Source organism: Conger conger, chromosome 4 (genome assembly GCF_963514075.1).
Source record: "Conger conger chromosome 4, fConCon1.1, whole genome shotgun sequence".
Lineage (NCBI taxonomy): Eukaryota > Metazoa > Chordata > Actinopteri > Anguilliformes > Congridae > Conger > Conger conger.
In genome coordinates, this window is record NC_083763.1 from 5482143 (window position 1) to 5499312 (window position 17170).

The window sequence follows — 17170 nt, forward strand, 5'->3', positions numbered from 1 at the left end:
TTCCAATTTACCCATCACCAAAGCTGCATGTGTTTTACTGATATAATAGCATGTGTCTTGGCAAGAGCATAACAAACGAACACAAACAGCTACAACAAATGAGTTCCTGTGATCATCTGTCACGTCTGAATCCGTACTGTAGTGCACAGTGCATGCATTAAGTGCACAGGCCTTTTTTCCCGTAGACTGCCTCCAACGTTTACACTGTTTGCAAAAGGACTACAACCTGTCTGGCCAGCCATGTCCTGGCAGCGACGCTGTTAACTGTTCATGTCTACATGACCTAAACTCACCCCATAATCCTCTCCAGGAGGCTCTATATCTGGACGCATTAATAGCCCTTCTCTCGTGGTTGCAGTAAAGTGTGTCCTAGCAAGGAGGGGGCGGGGGGCAGGAATTCCCTTCATCCCTATATGAGAGAGAGAGAGAGAGAGAGAGAGAGAGAGGGAGAGATGTGATTGGGAGGCATCCAACTTAAAAAACAAAGCCATTGCAGGTCGTGGAGGAAACGGGGCGTGTGAAAAGGTGCGTCAGTCAGAGCTATTATGGGACGGACCTGCGGACAATGCCGGGCTGTGTGTTTTTAACGGGCCCTTTCCAAAAAAACTGCGGAAAATATATATGTGCCGCCCCGAGGCCTCGCGGCAAAGCACAATGGCCGTGTTCATGAGCGGCTCCGGCCAGGGGCGGCGACTCCGACTGGGCAACTGCCGTCTGGGCCCGCGTACACGGGAGAGAGAGAGAGAGAGAGGGAGAGAGAGAGGGGGAGAGAGAGAGAGGGGGGAGAGAGAGAGAGGGAGAGAGAGAGAGGGGGTGAGAGAGAGAGGGAGAGAGAGAGGGAGATAGAGAGAGAGCTGAACCAGAGCCAGGGAGGACGGGAAAAAAAAAGAAAAAGGCAGAACAGAGGCCCTTTATTTCCATGCTAGCAATTGCAGAGCCTCAGTCAAAGCCACTGACAGAATTAAGCTCACAGGCCGCTATTAATAGTTGAGCCGGGGCCGGCTATTTTTAGGCCAGTAAAACTATATTTAAAGCATAAAAAGAGTGGCGGTGGTGGTGGTTACCTTTATAGTAGGGGCTATATGAGGATCATTCCCCAAATTGGCTTTTCTTTTTAGACGACGACCGAACGGTTGAGTCTTTCTCCCGCAAATCTATCCCTGCCAGGGTAATTGTCTGTGTCCCCCCCCCCCACCCCCCTTAGCCCCAGCCCGGGGAGAGAGAGGCTCACCGAGGCACTCAGGGACGGCCGTTTGAGGGGAGGCTGTGGTGGCAGACCATGGAGCGCGAAGCTGATGAAATTACAGGGCTGTTTTTGGGGGGGGGACGCCCCTAACCCCGGCCACCTTTCATCTTCATCCAGAACCCCCCCCCCCCCCAGCCCAACCCTCCCCACAACTGCCCTCCCCCAACCCTGCAGCAGGAGAGCAGTTTAATACCGCCAAGTATCACTTTTTACCCCCAAATGCAAAACTACCACATAGTATTAGCGCACTCTTTTACTCTTGAGTGCGTCCCATTGAGTGGCATTCAGTGTTCTGATTGCAGGGAGTTCAGCAGTTCATGGCAGGCGCTGTAGGCCTATTAACCTCCCGTGACCCTGCGTTCTCGAACGAGGACATGTAATCGTGGCTTCCCTGAGCTCTATACAGTATTTCTCTTAACGTAAAGGGACATAAATTTAAAATTAAATGTAGTGTATTTTTGAAAATATTTATACTGCAACATGTTTTTGTCAACCAAGACACTTGGTGTTATGTCAAAATATGTTTGAACTTTTATGACAAATACATGTTGCAGTGTAATCAGATATATAAACAATATATTTGATTCAGTGAAATATTGTCCGAACGTTCCCGTTTCCGGGTAGGGAATTCCTCGGCCTGACGTGAATGCTGAATGCGGCTTCTTGTTGTGCGGTTTCCCCCCCCCCCCCCCCCCGAGTGCCCAGGTGCGGGAGGAGAGAGAAGGCGGGGGGTTTTCCAGGGGTCTCCCAGCGGATATGAGTCAGGCGGGGGAGCACCTCGCAGACGCCCTTATCTCCCGCGGGGACCCTGCTTTGCATGATGGGATTCCAGCCAGTCACCGTGCCCGACTGGGCATTCCCCGGGCTGGCTATCTTTCCTTTTCCATCTCTGTTCCATGGAAGAGCCGGAACTCGACACCGACGCCGTGCTACCGAGCTACGGAATCCCGGCGTTCCGGTGAATTCCCCTCCTCCGCTTACGGTCCTCCCCCTGTTGAAGCCTCTCGCCGCCCCCTCACTGAGCGGAGTACTGTACATAGCAACCGGGAGGGGGGGGGGAAGTAAAATGAGTGTGCCCATTTTCTTATCGCCCACAACGCTTCCTGCTGTTGCCACGATGATGCTCTTTCTGCTACAGCGAGGGAAGGGCACACAAATGAGGTAGTAACAGAAAAAAAAAAAAGAAAAAGAAAATAAAAAACCCCCGTCATGCAAAACCTGCAGAACCTGGTTTCTGTTAATAAAGTATAACTTTTCACGCTTCTTGGGGTTGGGCTGTTCGGATTAAGATCCAGGCTTTCTGTGAGCCGCCCCCTCCTCTGTGGACGGTTGTTCAGAAAGAGCTGTGCGTTTCACACGGCGTTCTCACTCACAGGCAGCTTGGGTGGGCCCGTTATCAAAGGCACCGTAGAGACCCTGTAGAACCGTGCGCTTTAGGAGATTATTTACAATCGCAATTAGTGCAGAGCTTCATAAACGATCGCAGGAAGTGCAGAAATACGCCTCCGTTCCACTTCTAATAAGACGTGCGCGCCAGATGTTAACACGTTTTCTATGTCCCGTGAACAGCCCTGAACGGGCCCTGCTGTGATAAAAGTTGAACTCGGTGCTCTAGGTTTGCCCCGGTGAGCTCTGCGATTCATGTCATGTCAAAGAGTTTTGGTTCGTCTTTGCTGTCAGCCCAGCCTGCGACAGTGCAGTTCAGCGGGCAGCGCTTGGGTCTGCTCCGCTTCTGAATTAATGTTACTTCTGAACGGATGAATGAACTAATGAATGAAGAAATAAAGAAATAAAATGTAATCAAACAAACAAACCAATAAATAAATGGACAAATCCATAAATAAATGTTATGCTAACCAGAGTAGGTCCAGGCCGGGGGTTTATCTTTTGAGATTTATTTTTTGGAAAAATCGTATGTATAAAAAGCGGCTGAGGTTTGGCGAATTCCTTCCAGCTCTGGCCTCAGTGACTAACAGCAGCAGCCGAAGCCATTGTATGGATAAAATCATCAGTTTTTCCCTGGTCTGAATCAGGAGCTAATTGAAAGGTTCGAGGGAAAGCGGGCAGGCACACAGGGACTCGAGTTGCCCATCAGTGTTGATCTGAATGCAAATTTGAACTTCCCACAAAAAACACAACACGGGGAGTTGAAAGAGACCTCAAGTGTAGTCAATTTTGAGCCCACTCTGTCACACACCCAGCCGCAATCTGGGGGTTAGGGGGAGTTGGGGTGGGGGGGTATGTGGGGGTGCAGGCTTCAGCAGAAGTTGACTGAGGTTGTGGCACAGCACTAAATCGAAAGAACATAAGAGCTGGCAAGTATCCCAAATTTTGGAGGGTTCAACGGAGCTGAGTTGTCAGAGGATTGGGGGCAAGTGGCACTCAGATTGGATGACTTTGTATCCTTCTTTTATGATAATGTATGTTTCAGCTAGTTTCGGGGTCGGCAACCCTGGTCCCGGAGAGCCGCAGGGTGTGCTGGCTTTTGTTGTTACTCAGCACTTAATTGATCAGTGAAAGCAGTTGTTTATACTCGCATCACCTGGTTTGTTGGGTCTGAATCGATTGTTGACATTCAGGGAAAACAGAAAGCCAGCTCTCCCTGCGGCTATCTTTTCTGCGAGTTGAACCAAGTTTGAAGAAGGGGGTGGGGGTGTTATGTTGGCGGCACAATGAGACAAATATACCCTCACCTTTGACCTTTCTCTCACAATGGCCAACCTACGCCTGCTTCAAAAAACAAAACAAAACATGTTATTTAGCGGACACTTTTATCCAAAGTGACCTACAGTTGATTAGACTAAGCAGGAGATAATCCCCCCTGGAGCAATGTAGGGTTAAGGGCCTTGCTCAAGGGCCCAGCAGCTGTACGGATCTTATTGTGGCTACACCACAGGGCTTGAACCACCAACCCTCTGGGTCCCAGTCATGTGCCTTAGCCCAAACTATGCCCTGTTGAGGGTGCAGCAGCCAGGCAGCACGTGCACCCCATCATCGCCATGAAGAAGGGGAGAACGGACAGCACAGAGGAGAGGTGGAGAGAGTGAGAGAGAGAGAGAGAGAGAAAGAAGGCACGTGTTCTCCCGCTGTGACTGATTGATTACCTCCCTACAGACGGCAGACCCCCGGTCTCAGCGACAGACCCCCGGTCTCAGCCACAGACCTCCGGTCTCAGCGACAGACCCCCGGTCTCAGCCACAGACCCCCGGTCTCAGCCACAGACCCCCGGTCTCAGCCACAGACCCCCGGTCTCAGCGACAGACCCCCGGTCCCAGCCACAGACCCCCGGTCCCAGCCACAGACCTCCGGTCTCAGCCACAGACCCCCGGTCCCAGCGACAGACCCCCGGTCTCAGCCACAGACCCCCGGTCTCAGCGACAGACCCCCGGTCTCAGCCACAGACCCCCGGTCTCAGCCACAGACCTCCGGTCTCAGCCACAGACCCCCGGTCTCAGCCACAGACCCCCGGTCTCAGCCACAGACCCCCGGTCTCAGCCACAGACCCCCGGTCTCAGCCACAGACCTCCGGTCTCAGCGACAGACCCCCGGTCTCAGCCACAGACCCCCGGTCTCAGCCACAGACCCCCGGTCTCAGCCACAGACCCCCGGTCTCAGCGACAGACCCCCGGTCTCAGCGACAGACCCCCGGTCTCAGCCACAGACCGAGCCGCACGCACACTGTCACGCCGCACAAAACAGTCACAAAGGCCTCTGCCGCACTCCTCGGACAAAGGAGGAGAGGCCCCTCGAGTCGGACACGCCGCCAAATCAGACTCGGCTCACTCTCTTATCCCCTCCTCTAGCACATTTTCGCGCAATTAGTCAGCTTGTGTCATCAGAGAGAGAGAGCGAGAGTGTCCTTTTCTCCTCATCTCGTTACTCACAAAGAGACGCGCGGAGTCACCCCTGCCCACCGCGGCACAACAGAGACCTTTCTCCTTCGCCGCGTTCGGCTGCTCAGCGACACCCACGCTCTGCCATAGTCGCGCGTAAACCGACACGGCCCAATCAGGACGCTCTGTATACCACGGGCTTTTCCCTTCAAAAGGTGCAAATGACTTCGGTCTTCAAACGGCCCGCCTTGTGGCTTATGACGGAGCAATGGCCGCAGATTCCCCTTCCGTGGGTGAACCGCTGATATTGAGCGACGGAAACAATGCGTTCGTTTATGGGATGACACGTTTGTTTGTAATGCGGCGTACACGTGTATGCAAACATGCAGCGTATACTCTGATGCAAATTAAACTTCCTTTACGTCCTGTTTTGTCATGCTATCTAGCTAGCTGCCTGTTGACTTCCTTCCTGTGAACTATATCATAACCCTGCAGAAAAAAACACCTTGAACTAGGTTTTGACCAGTTCAGACCAGCTCCCAGCTCGACATGGTTTAGCTGGTTGACCAGTTCAGACCAGCTCCCAGCTCGACACGGCTTAGCTGGTTGACCAGTTCAGACCAGCTCCCACCTCGACAAGGTTGAGCTGGTTGACCAGTTCAGACCAGCTCCCAGCTCGACATGGTGTAGTTGGTTGACCAGAAATCAGTTCACAGCTTGAAAGGCTTAACCAGCTCAAGCCAAGTTTTGAACAGAGGGTTGACCAGCTACCAGCTCAGATAAGATCCAGATCATACCCAGCTAGACTAGCGTATGACCAGCTTGACCAGCTTGAAAATTTAGCTAGCGTAGCTGGAGTTTACACCAGGGAATATACTCATTTCTGGCCTATCCTACCCTACCACCTCCCATCCCCTATGCTATCCTGTTCAGCAAGATCCTCTTCATATCACAAAAGTCCTGTGGCTTTTCTCATTTGTCTCTTTCATTTATGAACCCTCCTAAGCACAGCACAGCCTGACAGATAGACAGACTCCAGACTCTCACATAGCTCATTAAACACACAGACCTGTGTGAGAATCTGTTGCATATCCGCTTAGAGATGTCATGCTTAGCCTGTCATGTACAGAAGCATATACTTCCTAGCGCACACACACACACACACACACACACACACACACACATGCACACACACACACCTCTCTGTGTATTATTATGCGTGACCGTTTATTTGCTTTGCAGACCCGTGTATCCTGAGGGACTAGCACAGCTACGTTTCACATGCTAACAGTTTATACAGCACATACTTACTGATGCACTCCCTGCCCCTCTCTCCCCCTCTCTCTATCTCTCTCCCCCCTCTCTCCCTCTCTCTCTGTCTCTATCTCTCTCTCACTCCCTCTCTCTCTCTTTCTCTCTCCCCCACTCTCAATCTCTCTTTCCCCCCCTCTCTCTGTCTCTCTCTCTCCCTCTCTATCTCTCCCCTCTCTCTCTCTCCCCCCCTCTCTCTCTCTCTCTCTCCCCCTCCCTCTCTCACTCTCTGTTGTTTTTGTTTTCATGTCTGACAGGTGCAGGGCAGGGGACCACAGCCCTTCTCAGAAGAAGGAAGCAGAGCGGAGCTGTATCATTAGCCGCGGCCCAGGCTATAATACAGCCGGCAGAACTGTACACACAGCTGAACAAGAGCCACTCAGGGGTTTCACCGCCCTCCCCCCCCCCAGCACACCACAACAAGCCACTGCACTCTCAGAAACACAGTGACAGTGGAGGTGCATCTTTGGTCTTCAAGGATCACATTTCCCAAGTGTACCCAGAAAGTACGGTAATGTTCTCTTTGGGTAAAAATAAGTATATTTTCCAAGCAAAAGCACGTGTAACTTTTTTTAGGCGCGTTTTTGTACCAGTGTGTGCAACACTGCTGCAGCCCCCTTATTGACACTGACATTACTGCACGCCCCATTAACAGTTGGTTATGTGTAATAAACTGCTCTGTGTGTTGCCTCGGTCTTTCATAAAACCTTTCAGCGCGATTCAAAATCAATGATCAGCAGCCGGGAGTCTGCCTGACCTCCTGAGCTCTCCCCAGGCCTAGCCTGGCTGTGTTTGTCCCAGAGCAAACAGACAGACAGCCTGGTACCTCTGAGCCTTGCCTAGTCGTGGAGCCCCCCCCCCCCCCTCCTAACCCCCCAGCCCCGCCCCGCCCAGCTGGGCGGAAATCTGCTTTCTCCCCGGTGACGTGTGCCTCTCGATGGGGTCAGAGGTCACCCCACATCTTACTCACTGGCACGTTCCAAAAGTCACACTTTTTCAGAAGCCCCTATTGTTGCTGTTTGTGTGCATGTCAAAGCAGACGGGTGTAAAAAACCCCCTTAATCCACGCCCCCATTCTGCTGTCTCTTTGTACCCCGGGAAACCATGGCGACCACATTATATTGACCTGTAGGATTGGATTTTAGTGTTTATTTTTATTTTGGTTAGTTAGGATGCTAAAGATATTCCTCTGAAATACGATCATTCGTTAAACCCTAGTGTTGTTGTGTGACATTTTTATAATTAAAAGTCTGCTTGAAATATAAATAGCATAACATAACATAACGTAAAATGAAATACTGGCGCAAAAACAGGCCATTCAGCCCAGCAATACTCGCCTTAATTAATTTCTGTCATGTATTGCTTGGAGGTAGGACCCGTGCACAAAAAAGGACCTTGACAAGACAGAACTGCGAATGACTTGAACCTCACAAAAAGAAGCGTAGCTTTTTCAGAAAGGGAAGGTCAGCGCTCTTTAAACAAGCGTATGCCTCCCTGCAATAAGTTAAAGAGAGCAAATGAAAGCTGTTGAAGTGTGTTTTCTTTTCATTAACTTTAAGATTACAGGACTGGGCCCTTTAGTGCAAATGCATAACAGGACACTGCTGAATTGCATCTCTTAATTGCCGAGCTACAGTATGTCCAAAAGTGGTGACTTACAGTGTGACCTTTTATTGCACGTGCTAAATCTTCCAGCATGCGCTAAATCTTACAGGGCCTGAATATTAAGCACACTAGCTGTCTGAATTCAAACTAAATACAAATTAAATCGATGTCATTAACCATGAGGAATACAGAGCGTGGAGCGTACAGTGTAGGACTTTTTGTTTGTTAAGAGGCTGGATTGACTGACATGGCTGTGTGGTACTTAAGGGTACTTAAAACCTGGAGAATACAAAATGGCCGCCTTCGCTTTTCAGGAAAGACACTTCAGGAAACCCCAACACTTATCTCATCAAAGTTAACCACAAGCCCCTTTTTGTCCACTCTGTACCAGCCTGCATGGGCCAGTGTGCATTTAAGAGCACAGTTATTTAATTATTTGGCATGGTGTGCTGTGCGCTGCGTCCTTATCACAGCTCTGCAGAAAAGGCCGGAATAAAAAGCGGTCCGCCCTCCCGCACCCAAGCTCATGAGGTCAGAGGTCATAGGTCGGGGCTCTTCACAAAGGCAAGAGCCGGCACTTTCCAAAAAAGCCACCGAAACAATGCAGAACCACCCTGGCACCATATCCCCTGATACAGCCCCCCCTAGCCCCCCCCCCGCCCGAAACTCACGCTCTTGCCCGTTCTGCGTGTGCCGCTGTTTACATCACAAAGCCCGATCGCTGGCTCCCTGGCGGCTGAGGCGCTATAAATAGCGGAAGGGCCCGGATTCCTCCCCACCCCGTGTCACCCTCCCCTCCCAGCCGACGCCCCGGCCATGCTGTTCCCATTTTCCACCCAACAAAAGGAAGCGTGATGGGGCTGCAGTTCTGAGGACATGTGTGTGTGTGTGTCTGTGTGTGTGTGTGTGTGTGTCTGTGTGTGTGCATGTATGTGTTTGTGTGTGTATGTGTGTGTGTGTGTGTGTGTATGCACGTGTGTCTGTGTGCCTGTGTTTGTGTGTGTGTGTGTGTGTGTGTCTCTGTGTGTGCATGTATGTGTTTGTGTGTGTGTGTGTGTGTGTATGCACGTGTGTGTGTGTGCCTGTGTGTGTGTGTGTGTGCCTGTGTATGCGCATGTGTGTGTATGTCTGTGTGTGTGTGCATGTGTGTGTGTATGCACGTGTGTATGTGTGCCTGTGTGTGTGTGTGTGTATGCACGTGTGTCTGTGTGCCTGTGTTTGTGTGTGTGTGTGTGTGTGTGTCTCTGTGTGTGCATGTATGTGTTTGTGTGTGTGTGTGTGTGTGTGTATGCACGTGTGTCTGTGTGCCTGTGTTTGTGTGTGTGTGTGTGTGTGTCTCTGTGTGTGCATGTATGTGTTTGTGTGTGTGTGTGTGTGTGTATGCACGTGTGTGTGTGTGCCTGTGTGTGTGTGTGTGTGCCTGTGTATGCGCATGTGTGTGTATGTCTGTGTGTGTGTGCATGTGTGTGTGTATGCACGTGTGTATGTGTGCCTGTGTGTGTGTGTGTGTGTTTGTGTATGTCAGTGTGTGTGCAGAGCTCAAACTCAAACTCAAACCTTGCTTGCATGTGCTGAGCTCTGCTGGACAAAATGTCTCTGTCTGGAGGAGGGATTTGAATATGATCTGCCTCATTTTCAAGGACAAACATTTGATAAAAACACACACACACAACTCACACATACACACATAAGCACAGGCATAGGCACATACACATGCACGCACACACATTCACACAGACACATGCACACACACACGCACACAGATATGTATATGCACACACACACAAACACACACACACGTACACACGCACTCACATGCACACACATATGTACATGCACACACACACACACACACATGTGCATACACAGACACACATATACACACATAAACAGGCAAACAGACATGTATGCACACACACACATACACACACGCACACACACATGCACACATATGTACATGCATGCACACACACACACACACACACACACACACACACATGTGCACACACATGTGCATACACAGACACACATATACACACATAAACAGGCAAACAAACATGTATGCACACACACATGCACACACACAGACACACATACACAAACACACACAGACAGTGTGGAACCATCGGGGCCTCACATGTCAGTGACATGCAGGCACATTCCAGTGCACTGAGGACAATCAGTTTGTTCTGTGCTGAACTCACAGGATAGGGGGGAAAGGTCCTCTGGGGAGAGAACAAACTGTCAGTCCTGGAACATACTCTGCTCTGCTCGAGCTGCGGGCGGTTCAGAGCTCTCTCTCTCGCTCTCTCTCCCTCTCCCTCTCTCTCTCACCCTCTCTCCTGCCCTTGCCTGCTCTTGCCCCACTCCCCTCTCTCTCTCTCTCCCTTCCTCTCTTTCTCTCTCTCTCGCTCTCCTGCCCTGACCTGCTCTTCTCCCACTCTCCCCCCCTCTCCCTCTCACCCCCCCCCCCCTCTCTCTCTCCTCTTCCTCTCCCTCTCCCCCCCCCCTCCCATTCTCTCTCTCTCTCTTCCCTGCCCTCGCCTGCTCTTCCCTCACTCCTGAACCGGTCTGCCTGCCCCGGCACAAAATGGCCTCCGTCTGTTCCCGGGGTCTCTGGCACAGTGCACAGTGTGTGTCTGCTGGAGAGGCCAGACTCGGGGAAATGTGAGCGGCCTGTAGCGTAGTGGTTAAGGTAAACGACTGGGACACGCAAGGTCGGTGGTTCTAATCCCGGTGTAGCCGCAATAAGATCTGCACAGCCGTTGGGCCCTTGAGCAAGGCCCTTAGCCCTGCATTGCTCCGGGGGAGGATTGACTCCTGCTTAGTCTAATCAACTGTACGCCACTCTGGATAAGAGCGTCTGCCAAATGCCAATAATGTGATGTAATGTGCTGTGCTTAGACAGCTCTGAGTGTCATCTGGCAGTATCCACACGGAGAAGCTTTAAGAGATGCTTTATTGATTCCCCGCGGCATCATTTGCCCGATGCATCCGAGTTACTTAGGAGCAGTGGGCAGCCAAAGTGCATCTCCCAGGACACAACTCCAGTTCTGAAGCCAGAGCCTTTGTCAAGGGCAACGGCAGGAGCACACCTAACCTGACACGCGTGTGTGGGAGGAAACCGGAGTACCCGGAGTAAACCCATGCAAACACGGGGGAGAACATGCAAACTCCACGCAGGGAGGATCTGGCCGTTTGGGGATCGAACCCAGAACCTCATTCTCGCGCGGCAATAGTGTTAACCACAATGCCAACAATGCACAAGGTTGACTGCTTTCTCAAGATAAGTGGCGATTTTGCTATTTTTATAAATAACAGCCCCGCACACCGCGACTATCTCGCGCGCCAGCAGCAACAGTTGCAGAAGTTGTTATCTCGGGGGTTATTCAAATGAGTCAAGCTTATGGCGTTCTCCTGTTGGAGGCCTCCCAGAGCGCCGTGAAACTGGAGATCAGGCCAGAGGCTGTCCCCACCGCCCAGCGTGTCAGCAAGAAGCAGACTTTTGCTCACCGGCCTGAGAATATGCTACAGCGGTTATTTATGGTCTGTGCTCAACAGAGCCTCGCTGACTCAGTGCTCAGACAGGGAAAACAGGGCTGTCTGAAAACGTCTGGAAAGCCAGCGAACCGCCCCGTAATAATAATAATAATGATGGAGGAGACCGCATGAACTAAACAAACCGGGCGCACACATACACATCGCACACACACGTCTGGGTCCGTCAGACGCTTGCTCGCTCGCTCGCTGTCTCAGGCCCCCCCGTCTACAGACACGGCATCTTTCTCTAAATAGACACGGCAAGAGGAAACAAAACAAAGAAATAATATGAGACGGAGACATTTCCCAAGAAAACATGCAGACAGAAAGAAGCGGTCGCTGGTCACATCAGGCGGGACCGTAAACGGAGCACAAGCCACATCGGCCAGCGAAAGGTTGTAATTCTGCGTAAACAGAAACAGGAAAAAAAAAAACAGAAACACAAAAGAAAAAGGAGTTTTCCTCTTAAATTCAATCTGTTACTCATCAGCCGGCGGAGACCTTCCCCTCCCCTCCCCACCCCCGCACTACGTCTTAAAAATAGGATCTTGCTAAATGTCAGAGGATTAGTGAAAGACTAACTTCTAAATATCACAGTGAAATCACTCAATACGCAATGAAACACAACACCGGGATTCTGTTTATGATGGCTGCTTGGAAGTTTGCATGCGTGACTAGTTTCTGAATGAGATGGCTTGTTCAGCAGGCGACATTTGAACAGCCGCGTCCTGCTACAAACGAGAAGCCACAGTCCGAGAACAGGGCCTACGAAACTGTGCGAGCAAGCATCGATTTCAGCAGAAAGGGGAAGTGACAACTCAAGCTTCCAGTGAATTCTGTGAGAAGCAAAACTTTTGTGGACTGTCAGACAGCGTGGCTACACCTGCGGAGTGAAAAAAAAACAGACCACGCTGTGCCTATGTTTATATTCACAGTGTGACCATGTGTGTGCTTATGTGCGTGTGCGTACATGCATTCTTCTGTGTGTGTGCGTATGTGTGTGTCTGTGTCCATGCATGCATGTACGTGTATGTGTGTGCGTGTGCGTGTGTCTGTGTTCATGCATTCATGTACATGTGTGTGTGTGTGTCTGTGTTCATGCATGCATGTACATCTGTGTATGTGTGTGTCTGTGTTCATGCATGCATGCACGTGTATGTGTGTGCGTGTGTCTGTGTGCATGTGTGTGCACGTGTGTATGTGTGTGTCTGTTCATGCATGCATGTACGTGTATGTGTGTGCGTGTGCATGTGTCTGTGTTCATGCATTCATGTACATGTGTGTGTGTGTGTGTCTGTGTTCATGCATGCATGTACGTGTATGTGTGTGCGTGTGTCTGTGTGCATGTGTGTGCACGTGTGCATGTGTCTGTGTTCATGCATTCATGTACATGTGTGTGTGTGTGTGTCTGTGTTCATGCATGCATGTACATCTGTGTATGTGTGTGTCTGTGTTCATGCATGCATGCACGTGTATGTGTGTGCGTGTGTCTGTGTGCATGTGTGTGCACGTGTGTATGTGTGTGTCTGTGTTCATGCATGCATGTACATGTGTGTATGTGTGTCTGTGTTCATGCATGCATGCATGTACATGTGTGTATGTGTGTGTCTGTGTTCATGCATGCATGTACGTGTGTGTGTGTGTGTATCTGTGTTCATGCATGCATGTACGTGTGTGTGTGTTTGTGTTCATGCATGCATGTACATGTGTGTGTGTCTGTGTTCATACATGCATGTACATGTGTGTATGTGTGTGAGGGATGGAAAGGAGACGTTTTTGTTTAAAGAACACATTACGACATTTTTGGGTGGAATGTACGTTAGCAGGCTAGTAATTTGTCCTCTGCATTTGACCCATCCTAGTCGCTTAGGAGCAGTGGGCAGCCACAGTGCAGAAGTGGCTACACTGGGCCTGGAACCACCGACCTTCCGGGTCCCGGTCAATAACCTTCAGCCGCTAGGCTGCAGGCTGCAGGAAGAGGGTTCAGGCCTGCATGAGACAACACAGAACCCCAGGTCTGCAAAACTGCGGCCGGGATCCCCCCCCCCCTGTTGCACAGACACACACCTGTTGCACAGACACACACCTGTGCCCTGCACACCTGTACACAGGTTCACTCTGCGCCCCGGAGCCCGGCGCCATAATCAGCACGGCCTGAGGCCGCCGGCACACCTGGCTCATTTGCATTAAGAGCCGCGTCCGTTCGGACCGCGCTCGGGGATTTAAAAATGAAAATGAAATGAAAAATGTACGAGTGGATATATTCATATATTCATACTTAATCATGTCTCAATTATAGTCGGATGTTTATTGATGCGATCCGATTCCACTGGCAAATTATGTCCCGGATCTTTGGCTGAGTTAATGGCCATAGGAACGATGCTTATACCTCTCATGCACTTGAGCATCTTGAGCTGCAGTTAAGTAATGGAGGCAGGTAATTGCTGATGAGATTTTTATAAAGATAATGCAGCTGACTGTGGAAGCTGCATGCCCCCTTCAGCCATGAGAACCCCCCCCCCTCTGAAGGACAGGGCTGTCCCTGTGAACCCTGGGAAATAGGCGATGTCATCATTATCGCCCGACCACCCTCCCCGGCTGCTCAGGATTATTCTGGCAGCTTTCACAGCGCTGGGAACGACCCAGCAACGCCCGCACAGACGCTGTCCGCGGACCTGTGTGTGTGTGTGTGTGTGTGTGAGTGTGTGAGTGCATGTGTGAGTGTGTGTGTGTGTGTGTGTGTGTGTGAGTGTGTGTGTGTGTGTGTGTGGGCGTGTGAGTGTGTGAGTGTGTGTGTGTGCATGTGTGTGTGTGCATGTGTGTGTGTGAGTGTGTGTGTGTGTGTGTGTGTGAGTGTGTGTGTGTGAGTGTGAGTGTGTGAGTGTGTGTGAGTGTGTGTGTGTGTGTGTGTGAGTGTGTGTGTGTGTGTTTGTGGGTGACTGTGAGTGTGTGTGAGTGTGTGTGTGTGTGTGTGAGTGTGTGTGTGTGTGTTTGTGGGTGACTGTGTGTGTGTGTGTGAGTGTGTGTGTGTGTGAGAGTGTGTGTGTGAGTGTGTGTGTGTGTGAGTGTGTGAGTGTGTGTGTGTGTGGGTGTGTGTGAGTGTGTGAGTGTGTGAGTGTGTGTGTGTGTGTGTGTGTGTGTGTGAGTGTGTGAGTGTGTGTGTGTGAGTGTGTGTGTGTGAGTGCGTGTGAGTGTGTGTGTGTGTGGGTGTGTGTGTGTGTGTGTGTGTGTGTGAGTGTGTGTGTGTGTGTGTGTGTGTGTGAGTGTGTGAGTGTGTGTGTGTGAGTGCGTGTGTGAGTGTGTGTGAGTGTGTGTGTGTGTGAGAGTGTGTGTGTGAGTGTGTGAGTGTGTGAGTGTGTGTGTGTGTGTGTGTGTGTGTGTGTGTGTGTGTGGGTGTGTGTGTGTGTGAGTGTGTGAGTGTGTGAGTGTGTGCGTGTGTGAGTGTGTGTGTGTGTGAGTGTGTGAGTGTGTGAGTGTGTGAGTGCGTGTGTGAGTGTGTGTGTGTGTGAGTGTGTGAGTGTGTGTGTGTGTGTGTGTGTGAGTGTGTGTGTGAGTGTGTGTGTGTGTGTGTGTGTGTGTGCTGCTGCTTGCCAGCTGACAGGACAGGACACGCACTGCCGTACGCGTAATCACAGCTGGTGGGGGGGGGGGCAGCTTCATTCAACAAATGCTCCAGTGAGTACCCCCTCCTTGCCTCTCTCCCCCCCGACAGCAGTTGCTAGGCAATTAGCTTTCTGGTGACCTACTTCAGCGATCCGCCTGCACTGATTCTGAACTGTTTTCCCAATTTTCTTTAAAACCCCCCCCCCCCCCCCAGTCACACGCAGTTCCCCTGCGTTCAGCCAGGGCCTGCACACCAGCGTGCATTGTCTGATAAAGTATTTGACTGTGGTGAAATAAACGCACCTCAACGCTGTGGAATTAAAAGAGCATAAATCATTAACCTCCCTGCATGCAACAGAATCACAGGCAGCTCGGCATGCTGGACCCCAGCAGTGACGGTGGCCCAGCTGGGCCATTTCTGCAGACATGAGCAAGGCAAATGCAAAAATACAGGAAAAAAGGCAGCATTTTTCTGAGGCACTGAACTAAATTAATTTGCAGGAAATTACAGGTTTATGTGGAGAAATAATGGCATATTAACATTGAGTCAAATTTTGAAAAACATTACAAAATGGAGAAAATGAGCATTATTACCTAAGAGCTATTGGTCACTGTCGAATTACACATAATTGCCCCGGTAAATGGACTGCATTTCAGGGAGAAATGTAATAATAATTCCTCAGGAATGCAACACCACAACCGCAGAATTGACAGACATAGGTACGGGGGATTACACTGCTTACTAACATTAGAAGCATACTAATTATAAATGACAGTATCATGAGAGAATGGCGGTGAAACATTAAAAAAAGAAACAAAAAGAAACAATTCCAGATGAAAGGGAAGATTTAGACTGCAGGCCATACGAGAGTGTAAACGGGCTTCACTGGAAATGTGAAGCCTGTTTTTATTAAACATTGTCCAAGTACAGACACATTCCTGAGCCTGTATTGTGCTGCGTGGCTTAGATGGAGATAATTGCGCTTTGTGACGGTGTTTGTTAACCGGGGTGGATGCTCCCTGCTGGCGTGGGACTCTGACTCACATTGCACGGTGAAAACTACACACCCTGACCAAGCTGCTCTCGTGCTTTCACATGTGAGAGCGATACAGTGCCACATCGCTGTTGCACTGCAGGGCGAGGTGTTTGTGTGTGTTTCTGGAGAGCAGAGGCTACAGTGTGTGTGTGTGTGTGTGTGTGTGTTTCTGCAGACCAGAGGGTACAGTGTGTGTGTGTGTGTGTGTGTGTGTGTGTGTGTGTGTGTGTGTGTGTGCGTTTCTGCAGACCAGACAGTACAGTGTGTGTGTGTGTTTCTGCAGACCAGAGGGTACAGTGTGTGTGTGTGTGTGTGTGTGTGTGTGTGTGTGTGTGTGTGTGTGCGTGTGTGTGTGTTTCTGCAGACCAGAGGGTACAGTGTGTGTGTGTGTGTGTGTGTTTCTGCAGACCAGAGGGTACAGGGTGTGTGTGTGTGTGTTTCTGCAGACCAGAGGGTACAGTGTGTGTGTGTGTGTGTGTGTGTTTCTGCAGACCAGAGGGTACAGTGTGTGAGGCTAGTTGTCCCTAAAGTGGGATCAGAGGCAGGGATACAAACACACCACCATACCCAGGAGAACATTACATTACAGTTATTTAGCAGATGCTTTTATCCAAAGCTACTTAGAGTTGATTAGACTAAGCAGGGGACAGTCCCCCCTGGAGCAATGTGGGGTTAAGGGCCTTGCTCAAGGGCCCAACAGCTGCACTGATCTTATTGTGGCTATGCTGGGGGTTTGAACCACCAACCTTCTGGGTTCCAGTCCAGTACCTTAGCCACTAGGCTACAGGCTGACACGGTGAAACCTCTCCTTTGGAAAATTGGTCTCTCATTATGTGCAGGGTGTAGTTTGGGCTCTGAGTGGATTCCTGCGTGCTCGTGGATAAAAGGAGGAGACGATAACAAGAACAAAAAAAAAAAAAAAATACAAAGGCGAGAATTTCAAAACTTTCCGGAATGAACACGCGCGTTTGCCCACATTCCACACATCCCGATCC